The following is a 23,686-nucleotide window of genomic DNA, read 5'->3' as shown; positions in this document are numbered from 1 at the left end:
TAAATGCTTTATATTCCTCGAGATCATCTGTCCAAAGAGCTCTGCTTGCTTTGTGGATACGGGGTTGTATTCAGCCACAAAACATCCCTATAATAGCTTACAGCTGGGGAAACTGAGGCATGGGGCTGTTAAAACGTGACTTGGCTAGAGCATCTGCAGAGCCTCAGCCAGAACTGGGAGGAGCATCCTGTCCCCTGACAGCTCCTCTGCATCTGCAGAAGCATGCTGCTTCCCCCCAGCAGCTTGCCAAAGGCTGCACAAGGGAGACCCTGCTCGTGCACACCTTGCCTTTACTTTCTTACCAGGCAATTCTGCTTCCTTGGCAGCTTGCTGAGCGGCACAGCAGAGCTGCTCCACATCTACACCCAGCCTGCTGGCCAGCTACCCTGGCCCCATGTCTCTGGTATATTTGCACACAGCCCTAGCTCTCTGCACTTTCATCCTGAAACATCATCAGTTTTTTCTGCAGAACCTTGGCCTGCATACAGATATCCTGGGGGAGTTCAGATCCATCTAAGACTCTCCAAATGTCTCTTCTTTCACTTGTTTTATTTATTTGGAGTAGAAAAGGGCAAATGTTTAGAGATGCTCTGAGGGGAGACTTTCTCCAAGCCCTCGTGGGCTTGATCCTGTACTGTCCTTTTGCTGGATCAGCGCACAGGAGTGTCAGTCTACCCGTGCATGCTTTCACACTCTGCTTGATTTATCCAGCCACCTGAAGAGAATGGGTGTCTTGTTTTGTTTCTCTGCATCTGCAGAGTAACACAGTAGGTTTAGCCAGCCGTGGAGTTCAAGGTTGCTATAAATAGTTTTCTGCCTTGTCATGGGAATTACCCATTTATTACAGTTCTCCTCCTTGTCAACAGCCTTTCTCAAAGTTGGCTGTAGCAATAGTTCTGAGAGGCTGTCACCACACAGCTCTCTTTGCAAATGCCTCTCTTTGCACCTGATCCAGCGTGACTGCAGCTCCCTGACTGGAGCAGGGAAGTCTGATGTCTCAAAGAACTGTACCTGCTCCAGCCATCGAGTTTTACTTCTGCAATTTCATAACATGGCTGACAGCCTGTTCAGTCATCCCTCCCCCTTGAATGGGTTTTCTGGTATCCACGTTACTTCTGCAACTTCCTTCTGCTTCACCTAGGAAAGAAACGAGGGGAGAATTATTTTTTATTGTAAGATGAGAACAGGAAACTTTTGAATGTAAATTAACCTTCACAAAATCCCTTCAGGAAACACGTAAGAGGGATGTCTCCTTTCCTAGCCTCTGTCGCCCAGTCCTTCTTTAAACTAGTGACATACAGCCACTGCAGGGCTGGAACATGGCATCCACGGAGCAGCATGTAGTAAAACCACCTGTCTGGCTTAAGCACAGAGCAGCAAATGGTTTTGTCCCTCTTGGAAGGTTACAGAGAGTATAGGGAAGCACTTAGTAGCTGGCCCAGAGGGAAGTGCCAGGCCATGGCTCTTAGCTCGGACAAAGATTGCTTGTGCTGGGAAAGGTGATTATAGGTGAACCGAGGTTCCTCACAACCCTGAGCCAGTAGGTAATCCCTGTCTGGAGTTTGGTTGTTGTTGGCTCTGGGTAGGCTTTTAGGTGCTGGAGAAGGAAGGTGTCCAGTGAGAGGTGATAATGTTTGTGCTTTTGGCAGATCCTACTTTTGTGCCTGCCTGCAGGCAAGCTCTCCGGTACGTGTCTGCCAGAAGAGCGTTGCTGAGTGGGGTACAAAGCTTTCATCAGGAGCCAAGAAAGGCTTACCTGCTTATTCAGCCTCCTCCAGCACCGAAGGGGTAGAGATCTCAAAGGCAACCTTATCGTTAGAGAAGTAGGATGGGTAGTTATTCCTAGGATACCAAGACGAGGCTTTTGGAACCTGCCACTGGCTATTTTTTTGACTTGGGCAAGTCACATTTGTCCTCACTAAATGCCTCTGTTTCCCCACCCCTAAAATAAGGATCAGCCCTTCCCTACCCCACCATACAGTTACAGAAGAAAACCGGGTAGGTAGTGGTTTAGATCTTGCCTTATTACTCCCAGTACTGTATGCCTTTAACAGTAATTCATCCCAATAAAAGAAATCAATTTATAGGGAAGTTTTATGTACATACCATTCCTAACCTCACCAAGAGGATGAAACAAAAATATCTGGTCTCTGAAAGAACAAATTAAGGAAATCTTTTCCTAAAGCCTTTCAAAATCATAAGTTTTCCCTCCTGGGAGCTTATGCAGCCTTGGAAGGTAAAGCCAGCACTCCTGAAATAAACTTGTTAACCTTCCAAGGGACTGTAGAACAGCAGACATTGGAGATGGAGAGCATCAGTTCAGTGTGCTGTAGGGAACAGTTCAATTCTGGCTCTTTATTTCTTCCCTTTATCCTGGCCTAGGATGAAATGCTTCAGCCAGGCTGCTCCCGCAGTCCAAGAGCTCTCCTCTGGCATTCTAACAGAGAAACCTTCTTTGTTTTCTTCCCTGACCCCATGTCCCCAAATGCCTCATCCTTCTCAGCTCTGTTCTCTTCTTGGTTCCTGCAGCCTTCACATGTGTGGAGACAGAAAATTAGCATTTGTAAATAGGCTAATGAAGGTGATTCATGCAGAGCTTTCAGACTGAATGGAGATTCCTAATATCCTCATTTATTGAGAAACTTGCTCAGACAGGGTTGTTGATGCATGCAGGAGTTGAAGGAATACAAAGAGAAATTTGGGGCTATGGCAGTCATAATGTTCCCCAGCTGATGGATTTAGTACTTGGTGGAACTCCCCAAAAACTGGCACCTTGTCTGTCCCAGGGCCTTGACCTCTCCCTGAGGACCTGTAATGCCTTAAACTTTGGATTCTTAAAATCCGAGTCCCAGAATCTGCTGACTAGGTTATGGCCCCAGTGCTGGTTTTGCTTACTCTGAAGAGCTGTAGCAAGCAGGTAATAAAGCCCCTCCAAAAAAAAACAGATAACTTTTAAGAGGCAGAATTTAATTGCAGCTTGGACAAACAGTTTTTAGTTTCCATATGAGCCTGTTCTTTCTTACCTCTTCTGCAATCTGGAGTTTCACCAGAGATAAACTTGTCGCAACTGTAGTCTTACGGGTCTGTGACCCTGCTTTCCATAGGCTCCTGGCATCGCTGCTGAGATCATGCAGTCGCAGCCAGAGAGAGTGCCTCTTCAAGCATGTATATCTGCCGCCAGGCGAAGGGGAATCCAGAGACAGACAAACTGAGGAAATTGCTTTCCTCCCTCTTTGGGGTATAAAGTGTTCTCTTCTTTCAAGTTAATTTGTTCTGTGAAAGTTCCCCTTGCAATCATTTTCCAACTACTTTGAAAGATCAAATACATTATATTGAAAGCTACTGTAAGATGAAGTGCCCATTTGGATTTAATAAATGCTGGTTTATAGAGCTAGCCTCATTATTTCTTTGGGATAAACCTATAGAGAATGGAGGGGAGGAAAGATTTTAATGTTTCTGAAAAATTTATCCCACGAACAGTAAAAACATACCATAGAAATATACCAGCCACAAAAATGACATCTTAAACACAATATTTATGACTTTCTATATTTGTTTTGCGTAAACTTTGCTGGTTTCTATTACTCAGATTGATTTATGGAGTTTATTTGGAATAAATGTAATGCATATTTAAAACAAACAGAGCCCCAATCTGCTAAGCGCCCAGCAGCTATAAAAGCTCTGCATAATTCAAACTGGGACCCTCCAAGTCCTCTTTATTAGAATATTTTTTCCATTTAAAAAAAATGCAGGAAAATAATATGAAAGTAGATGAAGAAAAGCAATTTGGGGAAATACATCTAGCCAGTGTTTCAACTAGAATTGGTCTGAACTCTTTATTCAGTGTCTCGTTCTGTTCCTTAATGAAACGTTCTTTATCCAGATGGAAACTTTACCACGAATATCCTTTTTCACAGATTTGTTTGGGAGGTGTGGAAAGCTGACAGAGGTTGGAGGGGATTGAAAAATTCTCAGAAAATGTTTTGGTTTTACTGAAATTCATCTAACTTTGGAAGAGACACCAAACTAGAAACTTCTCAGTAATTTTTCCATTGGAACATTAACTTCACCCTTCAGAAGTTAAGGGGAGCAAACAAGAACTTGAAGCAATTTGTAAGCCATCAGTGTTTGATTTGTAAGTGAGCTAACTGCATATTTTAGCAGGTTGAGAGGAAAAGAGTAAAACAATTTTATTTACCGACTTATTTTTAAAGTGCATAAGTTGCTTTTATCTGCTTTCCCCATCTTCCACTAACGGGGTTGGCATCTGCCCTATTTCCTGTAACTGAATTCATCTACTCTTAGTGCATTTCTAGATTAGCTATAATAATACCTTTTCTGTATATTTTAGAGTGGGGAAAGCATCTGATGCTTACTGCCATGACTTATTTTTCACAAACCATCTAGACTTCCCTCCATGTTGCATAAGAAGATCCAAGGCTATCGTCAGATAGGCTGTCCTCGTTGATGCTAAATTAAATGAGGGGATTCCCAGCTACCTCCCACCTACTGGCCTGACCAGTATCTGACCTGTATGGGCATGCCGTAACCCAGTCTGATCTAGGGGGCATTTGTTCCAGGTTAGCCCCCAGACAGCTAACTACAGGTGTAAGTGGGACTGTCCAGGTGAAGTCCTATGTGCAGAGGTGTTCTGCAACATCATCTGAGACAGCAATAAGTGGCAGAAAAGAGGAATATTTTAAATCCAAGATAGCACACTGAACATTGTCATGGGCCCATCTGGTTTAAAGCGTGCTGCTTTGGAAGGCAGGGTATACTGAAGGGTGTGCTCACATGCTGCTGGTCTCTTTGACCACATTTGGTGGATTATCTCCTTGTGTTTGCTGGGCTCGTGACTCCAGTGTAATCTGTCTGTGACCCCCCCAGCAACTCCCCATTGCTTGGGCACAGACAGCACTGAGAGCCCTGAGGCAAGTTATGCCTCCCACCTTGCCAAGCAGGAAAGCTTCTGCACTAAATAATTGATTGTCCATAATTAGGCACCGTTTGACAGAGAAATAATTGGCTGTGGCACATGAGTGCTGATGTAACTGGGTTTCAGAAGAATCTTTTTCAAGTTGGCTGAGCACACAGCCGTGGGGGATGGAGCCATGGGGAACAGCACTACAAAACACAAATCCTCTCCTACAACCTGTGTGCACAAAGAGCTTTCATCCCCAGCTGCTAATTTCTAGAAGGATATGTGTAGCCCTCTGGTAAGGCCTTCTACTCTTCTTTTAATTGTCTCATTGCTGCACTCTTGTGGGGAAGACCTAGGAGTTGGCTGGGCTTGACCCACTCTGCCCTAGACAGCTTCAGTTGCAAGTCTTCTCTTTGTCAAGGGCTGCAGCTGTGGGCTGTGATGGAAGTCTGTGTTTTGAGTTGTCTGCTCTTGAAGCTCAGGATGTGCTTAACTTTTCTTTGCCTTGCTTTGCTGGAGGAACACCTGGGCTGCCCGCCTCCTGATGTGCTGTTTGTTTTAGTTTACAGTCCTGTTCAGAATAGTGTGGTGTTAAGGAGTAAAAATGCTACCGGTGGGAAGATACCTGCTATCTGGTAGAACACAAGAAATGGAAAGCCCTGTACAGGGGTTGAGATTAGTTTACGTGGTTTCTGGTTATATCTGGAAAGAAGTCTGTGTTGGATGCATCCCTGAACAACAGGTGAGGTGATCCACTGGTCCCACATAGGCTGCGTTTTTAGAGGCTGCTGAGGCTTTCAATTTGGTCAACAAGGGCAGTAAAACGACATTAGCAGAATGTTGCATCAAGAATGTCTCAGAACCCAAGTGAAGACCTGGATTCCCAAGGACAGTGGCTCTGTTGCAGGAGAATAATTGCCAATGTATTGTCCTATATGCTTAAAAACCTGCAAGCATGTTGGCAGAGCCCCAGACATGCCCAAGAGGCCGGGAGCCAGCTTCAGCATCAACAACGACAGCAAAGGCTGAGACCATTGTCCTTCCTCAGCCAACATGGTTCCAGTGAAGCATACAGCCACTGTGCAGAGGGAGCAGATCCCTTGAAGGAGGACAGACACACTTCTTTCTGTGACTAGCACAACAACAGGGCTGTTTTGAATTTGGGAAGGAATAAACAACAAATGGGTGACCACACACACAGAGGCTCACCCCACAATGCAGTGTGTATTGTTCCTCTTATTTTATCCCTTTTACTTCTCTGAATTTTCCTGCCCCTTTCTCTGGTCATCTTTTTTCCCCTCATGCTCAGAGGCTCTGCAGCTCCACGCACTGCTCTGATGTCTTTCAGGTAAACAGAAAATGGAGCTGTAGGAAGAAACCCCCCTAGAAAAGTGTTTTTGGATTATTCAAACGACACCAAACCTCACCTGTCTGCTGGTGAGCACGTGTAGAGCAGATGTGCCCTCTGGCACCAGCGACTTATTTACAGACCTGTGAACTCAGAGGCATCAGATAGCCCCTGTGGGGCTCTGCAGCAGAGCCATGCCAGGGCTGGAGTGGCTCTGCCAGGGATGGAGTGGCTCTGACTAGGGGCAATGATCCTGTGAGTATTTGGTCCAAGCAGCAGTTCTGCACTGTAGTGTGATAGCAGGGAAGGGGACTGGGACAAGACCGTGTGAAGGTTTAGTAGTAAAACTGATGGTCTAAGGGTCCCCCTGCCAACAGAGTGAGCAGGGTTCCCCAGGAAAGCCCTCGATGCATCACGAGCTGTTGCTAGGAGTAAAACTCAAGGGACTGGACTCACACTCCATTCTCCAGCTGCTAGTGGTCCCTTAGAAACATGTTTTGCTCTCCTGGATTGAAATAACTGTGATGTACTATAGTATGTGTCTTGTTTGTGATGGCCCCCATCCAAAGGCTACTGATAGCAGAGGAATGTTTTGCAGGGACTCTGAGGGATTTTAATTTAGACCCCAACCTTTGTAGCTACTTTTGTATTGCTCTCCTGCCAGGACTCACGGACCAGCCACCCAATGCCTGAGAAAATCAGCATGAAGTGTCAGTCAGGGTTCAGTTCCAGTGACAACTAAATATGCCTCTCTGGAGATGAATGAGAGCTGGTGGGCCTGAAATGCAAACGACCTCAAACAAAGCCAGCCAGTGTCCACAGCAGCTAGCTTTGAAATCATACAGTAGCCTTCAGTCATTAACACTTCAAGTGCCCTCCAGCCCTTTGAAAACTCAGCTCATTTATTAACGTGTCCATTAATGTCCTTCCATGCTCTGTTTGTTCACAGGGTTGTCTCCTGGACTGATCGGACTGTGGCTTCTCTGTCCTACATAGACAAGGATAAAGAACAGCCCCAAGGTGCTCTAGGAGAGACAGTGAGATCTGCGGGTGGGATATGGAGGACTGAGGTCTCCCACCTGCTCTGCCAAGCATGTGCTCTCCCACTTCAGGTGAGTTGTGGCTCCTTCCACTCAGTATCAAGGACTGGAGAGTGCTTCAGAGGCATGTGCCTGCCCCTCGTTGGCTGCAGATACCACTGGCACGGTGTGGTTCTGGGAAAAGCGGAGAGTTTTTAAGTTCACAGTGCTCTGCTGCTACCTCCCACTCACTGGCACCTGCCTGAGGCAGCGTGTGCAGGTTTAAGCTTTATTTCAGGCTTATCTAGAAAGTGTGACACGGTAGAAGGGAGACAGTTCAAAGTAGATGTTTTCAAATTTCAACACCAAGAGCAAGAAACACTCCAGTGACAGCCCCAAACTTGGCAAAGATCCACCTGGGAACTGTATCACGAGGCAGATGAACAGCTCTGAACAGAAATAGGGCTCCTGTGGGCAGACGTATTCCACCGATTCTCTCCTGGCTGAGGGTCTCCCCACCAGCTTGTGCTACTTACCCCACTTTGTACAGAGAAAGAAACAAGCCAGTAAAGGTCTTGGAACTGCCATGCTCTGGGGTGTTACCCTGGCTGACAAGAAATGTTCCAGGCTGTGAGCTGGAAGTGCAGAGTGGCATGGAGGTCTCTTCAAAAGTGTCTCTGGGTTTTCTGAACATCAGAGTATGCAGGGCCTGTGGCTTCAACTGGGGTCCCCACGGAGCAGCTGACCTGTGCTTTCCCCTTGCTGGGTTTAGAGCTCTCCTCTGCTTTTTGGATATTAAAAATGTTCTTTAGAGCAAAAGAACTTAACTATGTTGTTGTTTTTTCTGCTCTGCGGACAGACACAGTGCAAGTAGAGTGAACATGAATTGCACCACACTTGCTGCTCACCAGCTGGCCAGGGGAAAACAGTGCTTGCTTCTGTCTGGGCTGTAGGGCTGGAAAGGTGAGGCCAGCAGCAGGAGTCAAGACAAATAGGAGCCTGTTTTTGATTTGCCATCTGACCCCTGCCAGCTCAGAGCACCCTGTCTGTAATCGTGACCTAAATTAAGTCCAAATGCCATCAGCAAAGCTGTTGCTTTCTCTCACAATGCAAGTGTTTCCAGGTACCTAGCCAGAGATTTATAATCCACCTCTAATTACATTCTTGTTTGCATCTGCTGTCATGCTGGCTTGGTCTTTCTGTGGTTCATTAAGTTGAAGAGCGTGCCTGGCCCTTTGTGCATGGACAGCAAGGGATGCCTGTGGCTGACAGCTTAGCTGCTGGAAGAAACCTGCTGTGCTGAGCTGTGTGTCTTTAGTAGCCCAAGTATCAGGGGAGACATTCTGGCTTGTTAAATTCTTGACTACACAGTCTGCTGTCCACGGTGGGTTCACTTGATAGAAATAGCTCTGGCAGCAGCCCAAGAGCAAGAACACTGCTTTTCTCTTAAATGTGAAAGGAGACAAAGGCTTGGTGTTCCCTGCCCAGCCACCTCGTGCCTTTTGGATGGCAGATGACCAGCATCTTTCTCAAGCTGGACTTAGGTGCTGTGTTTTTGCTATGAAGCTGAAGATTAGGTCCTTGGAAATGCAATCTGGAATTGATTGAGTAATTACCATAGATTCTTCATTCAGGGTGCTGGAAGGGCCGAGATGGAATAACATGCCTCGTGACACCTCACATGGTTTCACAGCGTTATTCCATGCTTTGCCCTGCTGGGGAGTGTGCTGGGCAAAGCTTTAGTGAGAAGTCAGTGCTTGTCCCACGGGGCTTACACTCAGAAAGTAAGTTTTTATTCTGCCTTAAAGCCTGTCCCCTCCCTAGAAATATAGGAAAAGTGTCTAAAGAAACTCAGCTGGATATATGGAAAACTACCGGCTTGTCTAAGGAGCAAAACTGCGTCTTCACTTGTATCCCCTGTGCTGATCCCTTTCTCCCTGTGTCAGGTGATGCCACCATACCAAGTGATTTAGGCTCCCAGAAATTGCTACAGAGGAGAACCCTAGTATATATTGCTGGAAAAGCAGTTCCAAGCATAATTTCTGCTCTCTCCTGCCCTTTCTTTGTCTGCTGTGTTTTCCCCCAGTGCCAGGAGTTCAAGTCTGTGTTTTATGATTGTGACATTGGGACAGACGAGCCAGGCAAATACTTTATACACACACACACACGCACACACTCTCTCCAAGCAAACCAGACATCCGGTATTTAGAAATAAACAGTGTAAAGAGATTTGGGAAATTCAATGTTCATGCCAAAGCATTTAAGAGGCATCTTGGTTCAAGTAAAAGCCTCAACTCATTTCCATTTTAATTTTTTTAAGTTTGTTTTTAACTATTGAGTTAAAGTCACTTCAAATCAAAATGGATCATTTCTGTTTCCAGTTGATCAAAAACAACGGAGCTTTGTTTTCCAATTATATTTCAAGGTGCTAATTACACCCAAATATTTTCTGTTAATGAACAAGCATTTTACTGGTGGCAAAATGTTTAGGTAAAGAATTTCTACCCCAGAAACTCTTCATCTGAAAATATTAGGTTCAGTTGCTGAGGAAGAAAGCCCCCCCCCATGATCCAATTCCTGGACTGTAGGTGTTTGGAGGGAGACAGTGGCTGTTCCAGAGAGGTGTCAGATTCCACTGCTGTCTCTTGTCTGCATCACCAAGTGGCACTCAGAGGGCTAAAATCTACAGTCTCTGTACCATGTAAACTGGAGACTATTGGTCTGCAGCCCAATAAATTTGAATCCAGTTGAGTTTTTTGCTTAAGGTTCAGAAGTCATTAGAGGTGACAAGAATCTTGGGGAGAGACCCAGTTAGCTGTCACAAAACACAGGAGTGTTTTTAACTGAAATTATTTCTTAATATTAAAGGAAACTTGAGTTGTGTGGTGCATCTGTCCTGAATGTGTGCTCAGTTGTGGGACTGTGGTTTGTCTTTGGTCATGCTGTATATTTTTGAAGAGGAATTTACGTGATTGGTATATACATTGCCCCCTGTATTCTATGCTTATGTGTAATGGGTTTGAGAAAACATGACAGATGGGAAATAGATAGATGTTTTTTCTGTGCAGGTTGGCAGTACTTTTACCTGCTAGCAGCTCACAGAGTGGAGGTTGGGTGATGACCAGGCATTAACACATTCTGCTGCTTCGAGTGTGCTTTACAAGAAGAAGAGGGCACTTAGTTCAAAATCGGCTCAACTAGTATTCAGGACATCGCTGTGAGCCCAGCTCCTAGTTGGGGTTAGTTTGGGTCGCCCATTTTCACCCTGCAGACCATTTGCAAACATGCCCATTGCATGTCAGGACCAAGTTTCTTCCACGCTTCTACAAATGGGCTTCGTGGCCTCTCCTGCTCTGTTTGTAAGTAGGGTTTGGTTTTATTTTCTGTCAACAACACGAGGATGGTCTAGGAGGTTCAGGTTCTGAGTGTTTCTGGCGTTTGTCAGGGAGAATTCAGGCAATGGATACTGTGTGTTAATAACATAGCTGAACATCAGGAACTGGAACCACTTCTGTAGTCCTAGAGGGTGTATCTGGCTTCTGTCAAGGTGTAAGGAGAACCTCCAGTGCCCCAGCAGAGAGACGAGCTATTACAGCTGGGGTGAAGTGGAGGGGGTCTCCTCGCCACCCACAATGGCTGGAGTTGAGGTCAGTGGATGCTCTGAGAGGTTTCATCTCACTGGGAGCAAAGAATTTGAAATGACACACTTCTTGTTCAGTTTCCCTGTTGAGATCTCCTGCCCTCTTCAGCCTCTTTCCAGGCCCCTGTGATGCTGCTGGGACTGTTCTGGGAGGTAGAGAATGAAAATCACTTGTGGAAACCCAACACCTTCTTTCAAGGAGAAGAGAGAAGCTGAAGGGTAATGGTAGAACCCTCCAGTGGCCCTGCATGGGGTTTTCATTGCAATCAAAGTATGTCTCAGAGTCATTTACCTGCAGGAGATGGAGGGAACACCATGGCAGCATCCTTGTTTGCTCTTTGTCTCTTCCCAAAGATTCAGTCACCTTGCTGCCCTGGAAATCTAGTGTCCATTTCTGGAGGTAGCACTACTCCAGTTCCATGTCTCATGGTCCTGTTTGTACAGCTGCAAATAGCACACGCAGAGCAGACGGCTTACTGTTATTGAGTGGTATTAATTTTATTGATTGGGCATGTGATATGCTGGGAAACATCAAAAAAAAGCAATATAGGAGAGAAGCGTAAAGTGGAGATCATATGAGTCCTGGATCGGTACAGTTGTTGCATGCAAAATGTTGTACTGTTGAAGGAGATGATGCTCACAGACATGTCTGCGCTTCCCTGCATGTTTCCAAGATATTTGAGCTGAATTCTGCCAAGCAGGCTTTTCTTCCTGCAAGCTTAGGCTCTTCTGTGGGCCTGTTGGCAGTTATTAAAACACAAAACCCTTCTTGCCTACAAATCCATGTGCTTGATCTTCCCAGCCCAAATCCTACAAGTAACATGCACTTGTCCCCAGGGCAGCTTGCTCAAATAACCACAGCTCTGCCGGAAAAAGGGCTGTTTGAGCCTCGGGGAATTGGGAGGAGAGGTTGAATTATTCCCAGCATCCAAAGACCAAGAGGTTCCTTCTTCTTCAGCAAATGTTTTCAGTTCCCACTTGGTGAATTATTGCTAGGGATTTTTTTCCCTTCAGTGTTTCCATGAATGTGGTTGAGGCTCTGATCCAGGAAATGGGGGGAAAAAACCTCTGAAAAAAGTATCGCACCATTTCAAAACTCAAGTGGAATTAATTAAATCCAAATTTCAACAGTGTGTCCAAAGTTGAGCTGGGATCAAGATACACTTCAGAAGGTTTGATTTTAAAACAATCCCTTTGCGCACATGCACATAATTTAGGGAGGTTTCTGTGTATCCAGTACAAAGCAGGAGCTGCTGGGTACCTGAGATGAGAGGGAAAAGGTGGCGTTTGTAGGCCAGCCTCGAGAAAACCTTTTTCTGCCTGATTCAGTTTCTCCTAATCCTCTGCTCAGCAAGCTACAGATTGGAAAAAAGAGTCAGGAAATAGTGTTGTGGAAAGGAAAGCCAAACTGTTTGAAATGGAGATGCTGTGGCTGGTACGCTCACAGTCTGCTTGCTGGAGAAGTTAGGAGAAGTAAAAGGAGTTAAGAGACAGCAGAGAAAGCATTCTGGATGTCAGGCTTGAGCTGAAGCAAAACAGTTTGGTGATGAAAGCTTCTCTCATGGTGAGGGATGCAGGTCTACCACTGAAATGGGGTTACCTTAGGGCTCTCTGTGCTTCCATCCCTCCTTCAGTTAAATTAAGGTAATGTAACTTTCTGCCCCTTGGAAAACAGAATGGATTAAAAAAAATAATGCTGGTAGGGTGGAGCTTTCTTAGATGTTTTTCAAAGCCCAGATGCCAAATTCTTTCCTTATTTTCATGCATGTGTCCTAACTAGCTCTAAGAGGGTTACACATGCATCAGAGAGAAGCAGGACTGGCTCTCTAGTGTTGTTTTTACCATTTTTTACCAATTCTTTGTCATGTCTGAGTGTGTTTGTGTTTTCTGTGGGGAGGAAAGCGGCATCTCTTGTGTATTTGCCTTGTAGTGGTGACTTGGGGGGAAGGTGGCTCCTACATGAAAAATCAGTTTTGCCTTTCTTGTCTCCGTAAATGGGGATATTTTGATTTTAGGGCCTGGGAATGGGAGTGGTTCTACCTCACTTCAGCCAAGCAGCGACACATGCTGCCAACACTTTCCCATGAATTCTTTATCTGGGCAGGGATGTTGTGAGTCAAGGTTGTACAGTTGAAATGTCTCTTTCCTATGGAATTTCAGGTGCACTGCGAGTTGATTAACTGTTGCAGGAGACGAAAACTGAAGCATTCCCACCAGCCACTGTCTGAGAAAAAGGAAGACAAGATCTGTGCCATACAACGATATTTACAAACTAAATCACCAGAAGAACAGTTTTATCTGTAAACGCGAGTCACCACTAGATGTACTGTATAGCAGCAGCTGGACCAAGTACTGTAGGGCTTATTTGATGAGGACTGCGCACTGCCTGAGCAGGCTCAGAATCCCAGAGTCATGCTCAAACTCTGGAATTAAAGGAATTGAATTCAGGAATTAAAGGAACTGATTCACTCTGACAGGGCTGGGAATCTGTCTTGTCGAACTTAAGAGCAGCTAGACCTGCCAGTAAAACAGCAGTACTGAAGGACGAGATGAATGTGCTTGTTCTAAAGACCTCCCAGCCAGATGCTACCCCTGCTATATTTCATACAGCTTTCTGCAGGCAGAGAGTTACCACTGAAACCCGAGCCAACTGATAACAAAAGCAGGTAAGAGCTAGCTGGGTCCACCTTTTTCCTGGCAGCTCCAACACTGGCAATACAGCGATAGTGTGGTTCAGCAGAATTTCAGAAGCTGAACCAATGCAAGGGCCGTGCAAGCATTTTGCCCTGTTGAAATGACTGCTGAGAGCACGTTTGATGCTGCAAGCCTTCGGTGGGTAATTGGCATATCAGAAATTAATTTCCTCCTGCTTCTTTCTGCATTGCATCAGCAGTGTTGCAAGGAATGTTGCCTGATGCAGCATGGCAGCAGCATGACCTAAACAGCATGACAGAGCTGCTTAGACACTGTTTCTAAGCTGAAGAGTCACTTTCTCCCATTTTTTTGTTTTTGTTTTGTTTTGTTTTCTCCTTTATCGGCTGCTCAGGGAGATTTGGCTTTGTTTTCACAGTGTGGACTTTTCTGCTGGAGTTGGACCCTGCAGCACCCTGGTACACTAACCTGACAGCATCTGGACCCAAACTCTGCTCAGGAGCAGAGAGCTTGTGTGGTGGAGGAGCAGAGAAAGCTGTGCAGATTGCTACCAGGGCCAATGGCATGAAGTAAGACACTTGTTCAGCTTTCATCTCCCTTTTCTATGCATCTCACCAGTCCTGAAAGGGCTCAGTGTTTCTTAGAAAATCCTGAGCCTCTTGTCCACATCAGTGTTTGCTGAGAGCACAGTTCAGCCCCTCTTCCTTTCACAGCACTGTCTCCTATTTTTCTTGTGCCTGTTGCTTCCTTTCTCATTCCTGGAGGAGAACATGTCCTGGTATTACTTCACAGGTACGTGCAGTATCAGCCATTGTTTTCCCCACTGAGCCACCTTAGGAGGTTTCCACATCCCCTGGCACCCTCCAAACCCTGCTTTCTGCTGATAAGTACTGCTATCTCCTACCTTCCTCTCCTGTTACTTGGCTCATGTGTGTCCTCCATCACTCTGCCCAGGTCCTATGCACCTTGTTTAAATGCAGGCTTTTAATGTCTTTTGGAGGTTTAAAAAATGAGGAGGGTAAAATATATCGGTATAAGGATACAATAGTTTCATATTCCTGTTTGACTGCTCCTGGGATGCTTTCACATGTGGCAAACATACCCAAACAATCAATCATGTGCACCCACAGGGTGTAACTGTAAAACAGTGCCTGACAGATAAAGATGCTTCTTCCTTCTTTTTTCTGCTGTGTTTGGGAGACTTTCTGGAACTCCTGCTTTTGCTGAGCCAGAGCTAGTTTCGTCTCCCTGACACCCAGGCATATTCTAGTGGATAGGATAAAAGCACATACCGTGTCTTATGAAAATGAAACATTAGGATCTTCTTTTTCCCTCCTGTTCCTCTTTAGAGCAAGGAGGTGGACAAAGTCAGCAGAAGCTCACAAACATGGAAGAAAGCTGGGAGAGAGATGGCTTACCGTACTCTTGCTCTATCAGGGCCTAAGTTCAAGTGGTTCAGGTCATGGTGCACGGTGTGAACAAGTGGGCAATAACCTGCCCATTGCTTTCTACAGCAAGACTGCTGAGAAGGTGCCACTACTAGGGAGTGTGCTGAGGGGGAGCACTCTGGAAAATGCATGTAACAAGAGCACGTGCTACAGCTGTGAGTGCTGGGGCATGAAGCCACCAAGTATGGGAGTTGTGACTTGCCCATTTGTGTGTGTCTCTTCTGTCTGAGCAAAAGACTTCATACCACTGCTCCCTGATGCTCTGGAGTCTCATTATTCAGCCCAGATGCTCCGGGTCCTCTGCTGTTATTTGTGCATCTCACATCTTTCTGCATTCTTTCCTATGTCCTCTACTTTTCTGCATTATAAGCACGTATTCTTCTATCCAAGGCTTCTATACATGGATGGGATTCAGCCTCTATGCAGAAGGCCCTGTGAACACTAAGCCTTCAGGGACTTTAAGTGGACATGCTGGAGAGTCCCTCTGATATGAAGCTGAGCCTGCTGGGCATGACAGCCCGATTTGTGGCCTGTTCGTTACCAGTGTCTTGTAGGGTGTAGGAGCTGTGCAGGGGCTGCGGGCAAGGGGAGCAGAGTGATGGGCTTTGTGTTATGTGGTTGTCTGTACTGTAATTAAGCTGGTGCCCAGTGTAATCCACATATGCGTGCCCTTCCCTAGGATCAATCTCTCTCTCATGCAAACACAGATTTGGGGTCTTCTCAACCCACCTTCCTAGAGAAAGGACCTCAGCAGGCAGCAAGGATCCAGGCAACACATTTCTGCTTATGCAATAGGCAAACATTGTAGTAAATAACATGTGTAGCTTTGTTATTAAGCTTGGTCTTGTTAGGGGGACAATAAATGCTCTGTGATCATTTTTCTTGTAGAGTATCAACACAGGATAAAACTGTAGTTCTGGCTTTGCTCTTCCTGTTCATTAGAGCTCCATGCGTCTTTATGCCATGCTCTCAATCTGTTGCTGTTTGCCATGACAGCTGCAGCATGTCCCCCACTTCCTTCACAATCATTTTGCACATGATAGATGCTGGCAGTTCTTGGGTTTTACTTGTCCCTTCCCATTTGCCCCCTTTTCACTTTCACAAAACCACCTTTGCAGCAAACGGTGTCTAATTTAAAAGTGATGGTTTGGGTGAGATACCTGTTTGCTGGGGCGCAAAATCAGGGACATCTGGCATTCATTGAATTTTAAAGGCAGAGAAAGGACACAACTAAAATACAGATACAGGGATTTCCAGCTACTTTTGGGGGGATGTTATTTTAGTAAATTGAACTCAGATTTGTTCTAGTTGCTCCTAGTTGTAGCTCTGGATAGAGTCTGGACTGGGTCACTTTTCTAATTATATACCATGAACAAACTAGCTTTGTTTCATCAAACCTACTCTTTTGTCTCTGCTCATCTGCCTTTGTTTTCTCTGCACAAGATGGCTCCTTAAAAGGCCTGAAAACAGTACTAGAGCCATCCCCTGAGTCCATAACCTCCAAGTCCTGCCAAAAAAGCTGCCATATCACAGCCAGAATCAGGTATTTATGCTGTACCTTGGGAATTTAAACTGGGTACAGAAGAAGCACTTGTCTCACCCCCAGTTTCTGGGCTGATTTCCAACAGGGGATCCAGTCTGGTTATCTGGTCCTACAAGTGGGCGTGAGACAGATGCTTCCCCTGTCCAGCCGGGGCAGCTGGCCTGGCTGCGTGGTGCAGAGGAGCTGAGTGGTGGCCTGATGGCCTGGAGCTGCAAGGCTCTGATCAGTAGTTACAGAACAAAAGCCAGCCCTTTATAGCACTTCAAAACAGTAGAGCTTTATTTAATCTTGAAGAGAAGAAATGAGTCTTTGGCATTATGTGGGGAGAGGAGACTTTGCTTCTAGCTGCCAGTAGTGCATACTTTCTAATTCAAGAAGGAGCAGTAAGGCAGATCCCAAAGACAGCAACAGGCGCGAACCCAAAAAAATCCTGGCTTTGCCCATGGAGAGACTGAGAAGTTGGATCCTCTAAAACAGAGGCTACTTTATAAGTAGTTAGAAACTGGGCCACACACAAACTGGGTATATGAGGGTAGCAGGGTACTGCTCTTTCTCTTTTGCTGAGGGATCTCCAGGCAGGTCAGAAAGTAATAAATCACTCTCTAATGACCCCCTTATCTGCACACAACAGGTTGCATGTCAGCTGCCTCAAACTCCCCACGTCCCTACTGCTGGCAGTGGCAGGGTCCAGATGGGTGTGAACCCACGGTTTTATGCAGGGCAGATGTATGTCAGTCTCTCCTCACAACCCTTACCATGTTTCTCTCACTCCCCTCTTTGCCATTCCTGGCCAGATTCTCCATGCTCGCATCTTCCCCTGGGAACTGATTTGAAAGAGCCTTAATAGTTTAATCCAAATTGCCCTCCAGTTCCCCTGTGATGCAATTAATTGAAAGCAGGATTTTACCTCTCTGTTCTGCTTAAAAGTGTCCCCTGGCCATCAGGTTGTCCTGCTGCGAGATCTAAAATCTCTGCGCAGCTAGCCAGGGGGCTGTATTAGCTTGGCTTTCTGAGGGGATAATCTTGGAAGACATCAAGTACCCCGGCATGGCAGTCCCTCAGTCAGTCTCTCCCCAAGCTGTGGGCTGTTGCAGTTTAGCTTCAAGACTTTTTTTCCTCCAGCATTGAAGCTTGCAGTAGCAATCTTATTTTTTTTTTTTTTTTTTTCCGTTTTTCCCCAAAGTAATCTGTAGTGGGAGTAGCCCCTGATGTCTTCCTATTATGTATTTTCTGTTGAGGTTTTCTATAGATCTGTCTCCTTTCCGCAGAGTTAATCACAGAGATAGAAGACAGGCCTTGTCTAGATAGAACATCTGGTGAATCCCCTGTAAAAATACTGTGCTTGATACAGCCAAAGTAACAAAAAGACAAAACTTGAGCTGAAAGCTGGGTGAACTAAGAACAGAGTGAGGCTGGAAGGAAGAGAATGGGAGATTTTGGCATGGTACCCCTGATTGCCTATTTGTTTACAGATGACTGAGGGGAGGACAAAGCCTGGAGTGCTGTAGGGCTCTGATTCCTACTATTTGTTAAAATTAGTTGTGAACAGGATCGGGAGAGGTTCTGAGGGTTTGGTCGTGTTGCCCCAAACTCTTACCAACAGCATCCTCCTGCCCATGCAACCCATGGGCAGACTGTGGCAGACACTTTGTGGATGGACTCCGAGCCAAGGCTGCGAGTCCCAGTTTGGCTGCTCTCCCTTACAAAAGGGAAGCATGTTTTGTTTTTCCTGGGCTGTTTGCAGCACCACTCTCTCCAGTCTGGGAGAGATGCCAGCCCCTTCCAACGTTTTTCCCCAGAGAGCTTCCTTCAACCTGCCTTGAGCTCTCAAAATAGCATCCTCAGGTGTGACGGGACGTATTCTGTTGCCCTGCTCTCTGCTGTAGGCAGTCTCCTCTTTCTGCTTATCCGTGCTCTAATTTGTACATAGCCATTGGGAGTGGCGTCCTTTCTCCTATTAGAGATGGCGCAGGGACCTGGAGATAAGAGGAGACAACTCTTGCTGAGGTCACTGGAGTCTGCTGTGCAGAGCTAATTCCCACAGCACAAGGATGTATCTCGGAGGGCTCCTAGGCACGTCCTAGAATGGCTTCACTTCATTTAGCTACCAAGCTTTTCTTGGGATGAGAGCACAGTACATCCTATAGCTGAGCTTTATCTGCAGTGGGAGATCCCATCATTTCAGCCCCCCTGAACAAGGTGGATTTTTGCAAACTATGAGGCAAATGTGATCACAAACCTTCCATCTCCATTTAACTGCTGACTCTGAGTAAAGCCAACCCCAAGCATCAGTCCACTGGAACAGCGTTTCCTTGGCTCCCAACTCCCCTCCAAGGCCCTGGCAGCTAGACACCACCTCTGCTGCCAAACTGAATTTTGCTGTGCTTTATGGTGGGATAGGCTGCTCAGCACCCAGCCAGACGTTCCAGTTATGCCAGCCTCCATTGTACATGACCCTTCATACAGACTCATATTTCCCTCTATAACTACCTTCTCCTTAAAAAAAAAAAAAAAGGGGGGGGGGGGGGGAAAAACAGAGTTTGGCTCATCCTTACCTTCCAAGAAACTGTATCTAGGCTGCTGATGCCCTGTAGAGAAAGCTGAATGACCCCTTGAAGAGGCTGGTTCCTAGGTTAACAGCCTGGCCCGGCCCACTGTATGGCTGGTTTGGCACTTTGCAGATTCTCTGAAAGACATCTCCCCCTCCCTACTTTGTGTTCCTGCCAAGTGATCCCTGCTGCACTGCGTCCCTGATCTTTTCTGACATTAATTACCCTTTCCTGGCTTGCATTGCCCAGTTTGTAGCCAGGAAACCAAACTTACTTGTGCCTGGAGTTAGGAGGGAAGAGAGTGTGTCTTCCTCCTTGGACAGCTCACTGCTATAAGCAGGTGTCTGAGTCCTTCCTATCCCAGAGAGAGCTCCTAGGAGGCTTTGCTCATTGCAGCCTTGTCTGGATGCAGCCAACAGCTGAGTGCCTGCTGGAGTGGCTGAGAGTGAGGGTAACTGGCCAGCTTTGAATCCGTGTCCAGCATCTTTAGAAACAAACCAAACAGATCCAGCACAAGGACAGTTAGAAGCAGCAGTAGGACCCTGGAGACCCCCTCTCCTTGCAGATGTGACTTTTAGGCCCTTCATTTCAAAGGTTTCTGCCTTCCCTTTACTGGGTGCCTGTGACTTCCCTGTCACATCTGAACAGCCCTACCCTAGCAAGTGCTGTTGTTTTCAGCAGCGACACATGGGGCTCTAGCACCTCACATCATGCAGCCTGTGGCAATGTGACAACCCTAGGAAGGATGCTGCTCTAAAGGCGCCATTGAGGACATTTGTGGCACGAGCCACATGCCCAATGCTACCCAGTTTCAGCTGTCTTGGCAGTTGAACACCAGCTCTGAGCTTCTGTGAGGCAGAACAAGCTTGAGCCCAGGTTTGCTGCTGGGCTTTTGGAGATTATCACCAGTGTAAATCAGGAGGAAGAGGCTAAGTCAGAGAAGAGCAGACACGGGTACATGGCATTGTCCTGACACTCTTTCCGTGGTGCCCTGAAGTTGCCTTTACCCACCCAAGGGAAAACAGCAGCATTTGGAGAGTTTAACTGACTGCTCAGCAGTTGTGAAGTCAATAACCCATATTAAATCCCATGCTATAACACAGCCAGCAAGCAAAATCCATACTTTCCTTGGAGAGAGCAGTAAAGTGTATTAAAAGGAGCATGTGTGTGTGTTTGCCACATCTTTGAGCTCGCATCCAGTATCAAAGCACCCACAAGGCAAAGTTATTTCTAAAATACAGCACCATCTAGTGCTGCATCGCAGCACCTCATTGCAAGCAGCCTGCCTTCCCCAACTCGACACCCCACAGCCCTGGGGTCCTCTGCTCCCTTTCCCTCCCCAGCGTGGATGGGCTTTGATTTGGTTCACGTGTCAGATGGCAGCGTGTTGTCTGAGTGCTGCCTGAACAAGTCTCTTTGTGCATCTGTGTACTCACAGCGTTCCAGCAGCCTCTTGCATAATTCATGGAGAAATTCTGTCAAAACTTCATCCAAACCCCAAATCATATGTGAAATGCAGCTGGAAACCATCTTCGCAGATTAGAGCCATTGCAAACATCCCTTCCCCCTGCTCCACCACACCTTATATTTCTATGTGTTAAAATAAAGGCAGGCAAAATTTCTAGTTGTGTAGAAATGCTGGTGCTGAGTGACACAAACATGGCCAGTTGTGTGAGCAGCAGCTGTGACCTAGTGAGGGTAGTGGACTGTTGCTGAAGGTCTGTGATGGGTAAGAGAGGTGATAGCAGCAGGTTAAAATTCACGATTTAAAGCCTTGCATTTACGCTGGAAAAAGAAATTTCTAGAGGGTTGAAAACTGCTGATCTGAACTATTTCTTAAAGCGGGAATAGAACTGCTGCAAACACCGCTTACTAATTGTAGAAATCGTTTGGCCAGGAGCAGAACTGGCTAATGATTATGGAGTTAATTCCATCTTGTTTCCTGCCACCTCATCATAAAAGAAAAAGAAAAAAAAAGTGTGTGTTTTTTTTTTTTCTACACACAAAATTTGGTGTTTCAGGTTAAAACCAAATTATCTTCAAGTTATATCCAGTAACTTGGTAACTTAAGTTATATGACAGGGCACTAAGAGCTCCTGTAAATTGGAGCAACCTTTAAATCCCAGCAAATTTATGCTCCTGTCTCATTTCAAACTCAGGCTCTATGAGTTGGAACCCTTCAGCTGTAGGAGCACAGAGGGTGAAACTAGCAAGGCAGGAAATGCTTGCAGCAGTGCTGTGTGACTGGCTTGCTGTATGGGCAGGTTTCCTTCTGCTTTTCCAGGATGAAGGAATGTTGTGTGAAGACAACGTAGTCTGCAGGTAGTTCTGTCTGATGTACTTCTTTGTTGTATTTGGGATGGAAAAGGTTTGTTCTGCGGTAGCCAATACCACAATGGGGGACGATGCTGGGGAAAACAGTTCCTTTCACAAGCAAGTGCATGATCCATCTTCCCACATCTATTTGACCACTTAACCTGAAGGAAAACATGTTGTTTCTTTGAGCCAGGCTTTGTTATTTCCCCTTCCCAAGAGGATGAAACCAACATCAACATAAAGGTGTGAAAATTTGGAAGTAGAGCCGCTGTGTACAAGAGTTTCCTTGTGACAGCAATGAAAATAAAACTACAGAATATGTAGTTTGGAGCTAGCCCCAGTGGCAGTAAAAATTAAATTGTTCATTTAAATTCCTTTGTTTATTGAAACACAAAAGCCAGCAGCATAGGAACTTGCTTTCCATGGCTTGAAGCAAAGGCAGGGTTGAGGAGTTGGTATGAACTAGTTCTCAGACACAGCTGTGCTTGGGACCCCAGGAGGTTCTCCTTTCAGAGACCCAGGCCACAGTCACGAATGGTGCAGGCTCATAAATCCAGCTGGCCCAAGCATTTTGCTACCCAGCCATCAGGAAACACATTCTGTAGGTGGTGTGCCATGTGCATCTCTTTGCTCTCACCTCCACATGACAACTAAGCCTCTCTTGTTGATGTTTTGCACGCACACTGCTGCATCACGCTGGAGCAGACTGGACTCCAGTCTCTCACGAATGCAACATCTGCTCAGCAATATCACGCCCTGAAGGAAAGGAGCTCCCAGGCCACGCAGCGGTGTCCACATTTGGGTGCTCCCACCAAGTCCTTCCTACAGGCAGTCCGAATTCAGCTGTTTGCACACGCGGAGTTGTGGTAAGCTAATATCCAAATAAAAACTGTTGTGAAGGCATACCTCTACATAACTCCCCCTACCACAGTCTTCGCCTTTCCTGGGTCAGTGTGGGACTGTTCCCTATATTTGCTCCTAGAGCTTTTATTTCCACCCCTGCCAGCCTAATTGTGAATGTCCTAGCTGAGACAGCTTTCAGCTTCCATCATTTGCTAGGCAACCAAATGTCCATGCATTTCCATAGGGGTCTGTAAACATCCCGTGGTACGTTCTCCTAATTAGAAAACAATGTCTGTAGTTGTGTTTGCATTGCTCTGCTTCTTAGGAATTAAAATGTCGGGTGTGTTTTGTGTTATGTGCAACCTGAGAGTGTTCATTTGTGTGCTGCTGGGAGGGTTTTCTTAATCGTTTTTTAAGAAATGTATCTTGGGGGTTTTTTGGTTTCTGAATTAACACAAGGAGAGGGTTTACAGCCATTGTATGAAATTACAGGTCACATGTTACCTGTGAACTTTCCCTAAGTTTATTCAACTACAAAAATGCAGTTGGGGCAGGGGGGAAATTGCATGGGTTCAGCAATGAACTACCTCCCTGAGAGATGTTACTTGTGGTTGAGCTGTCGTTTCAGGTCAGTTGGGTAGGTCTAGTAACATGTATCTTAAAGTCAATGAATATTTGTAAAAAAAAAGGAATCAGAGGTTTGCCAAATTTCTTGGAAGGTTTCTAGTTTTGTAGAAGCATAAAGAGAGAATCTATGTCATCAGTTCGTCTGCCATATAACACAGGCTGCAGTAATCAAAATCAATTCCAGATCAATGTATTTTGAACTGAATATGTGTTTGAGAAAGGAGTCCAATCTTGCTTCAGAGGTTGCCAGTAGTGAAGAGTTGATTGCTACCTTAATAAATTGCTCCAGTTCTAAGAAATTTTCACTTCAGGCCCCCGCCGCCAAATCTCATTATACCTCTTGTCTGCCAGAATGAAAAGCCTATGATCAGTTTTGTTCCCCATATTTCTGCTTCAATGGAATACAAGATCACTCCGTAACTGGAAGAATAAGTTGCGGTCTTGGATGCTTCTGATTGAAAGTTATTTTTCAGCCTTTTAATTCATCTCACAGCTCTTGTCTGAATCCTTTCCAGTCTAATCAACATACTCTGAGTGGTGGGCCCAGGCCCACTCTACACCACAAAATGCCCCAGAACCCAATGGAAAGGTGATGGAATCATTCTTGGTTACTGATCAAGTCCCACCACAGAATCACAGCAATGTTGACTGGAAGGACAATTTTTGCACACACACTATCTGTTGCCCTAAAGAGTAAGGCACAGACCTTAACTCCCTTTCATGGTCTTGACCTGGTCCTTGCCACCTCAGAAGTGCTGAGGGCTGCAGCACGGAGGATCC

At 45.9% G+C, this 23,686-nt stretch overlaps 1 long non-coding RNA gene across 1 annotated transcript in view; it reads left to right on the top strand.

Moving 5' to 3' along the window:
• The window catches only part of LOC118174777, a 113,428-nt gene that overhangs the window by 36,968 nt on the left and 52,774 nt on the right, over positions 1-23,686 (top strand). Inside the window, exons 11-13 of the long non-coding RNA XR_004754770.1 lie at positions 7,219-7,381; positions 13,089-13,594; positions 13,999-14,149. This is a non-coding gene — a long non-coding RNA (uncharacterized LOC118174777). The remainder of the gene's footprint in view (positions 1-7,218; positions 7,382-13,088; positions 13,595-13,998; positions 14,150-23,686) is intronic.

The sequence above is a fragment of the Oxyura jamaicensis genome, chromosome 15, assembly GCF_011077185.1.
Source record: "Oxyura jamaicensis isolate SHBP4307 breed ruddy duck chromosome 15, BPBGC_Ojam_1.0, whole genome shotgun sequence".
Taxonomy (NCBI): Eukaryota; Metazoa; Chordata; class Aves; order Anseriformes; family Anatidae; genus Oxyura; species Oxyura jamaicensis.
The sequence above is the reverse complement of the archived record's forward strand: the minus strand, read 5'-3'. Positions and strand labels throughout refer to the sequence as shown.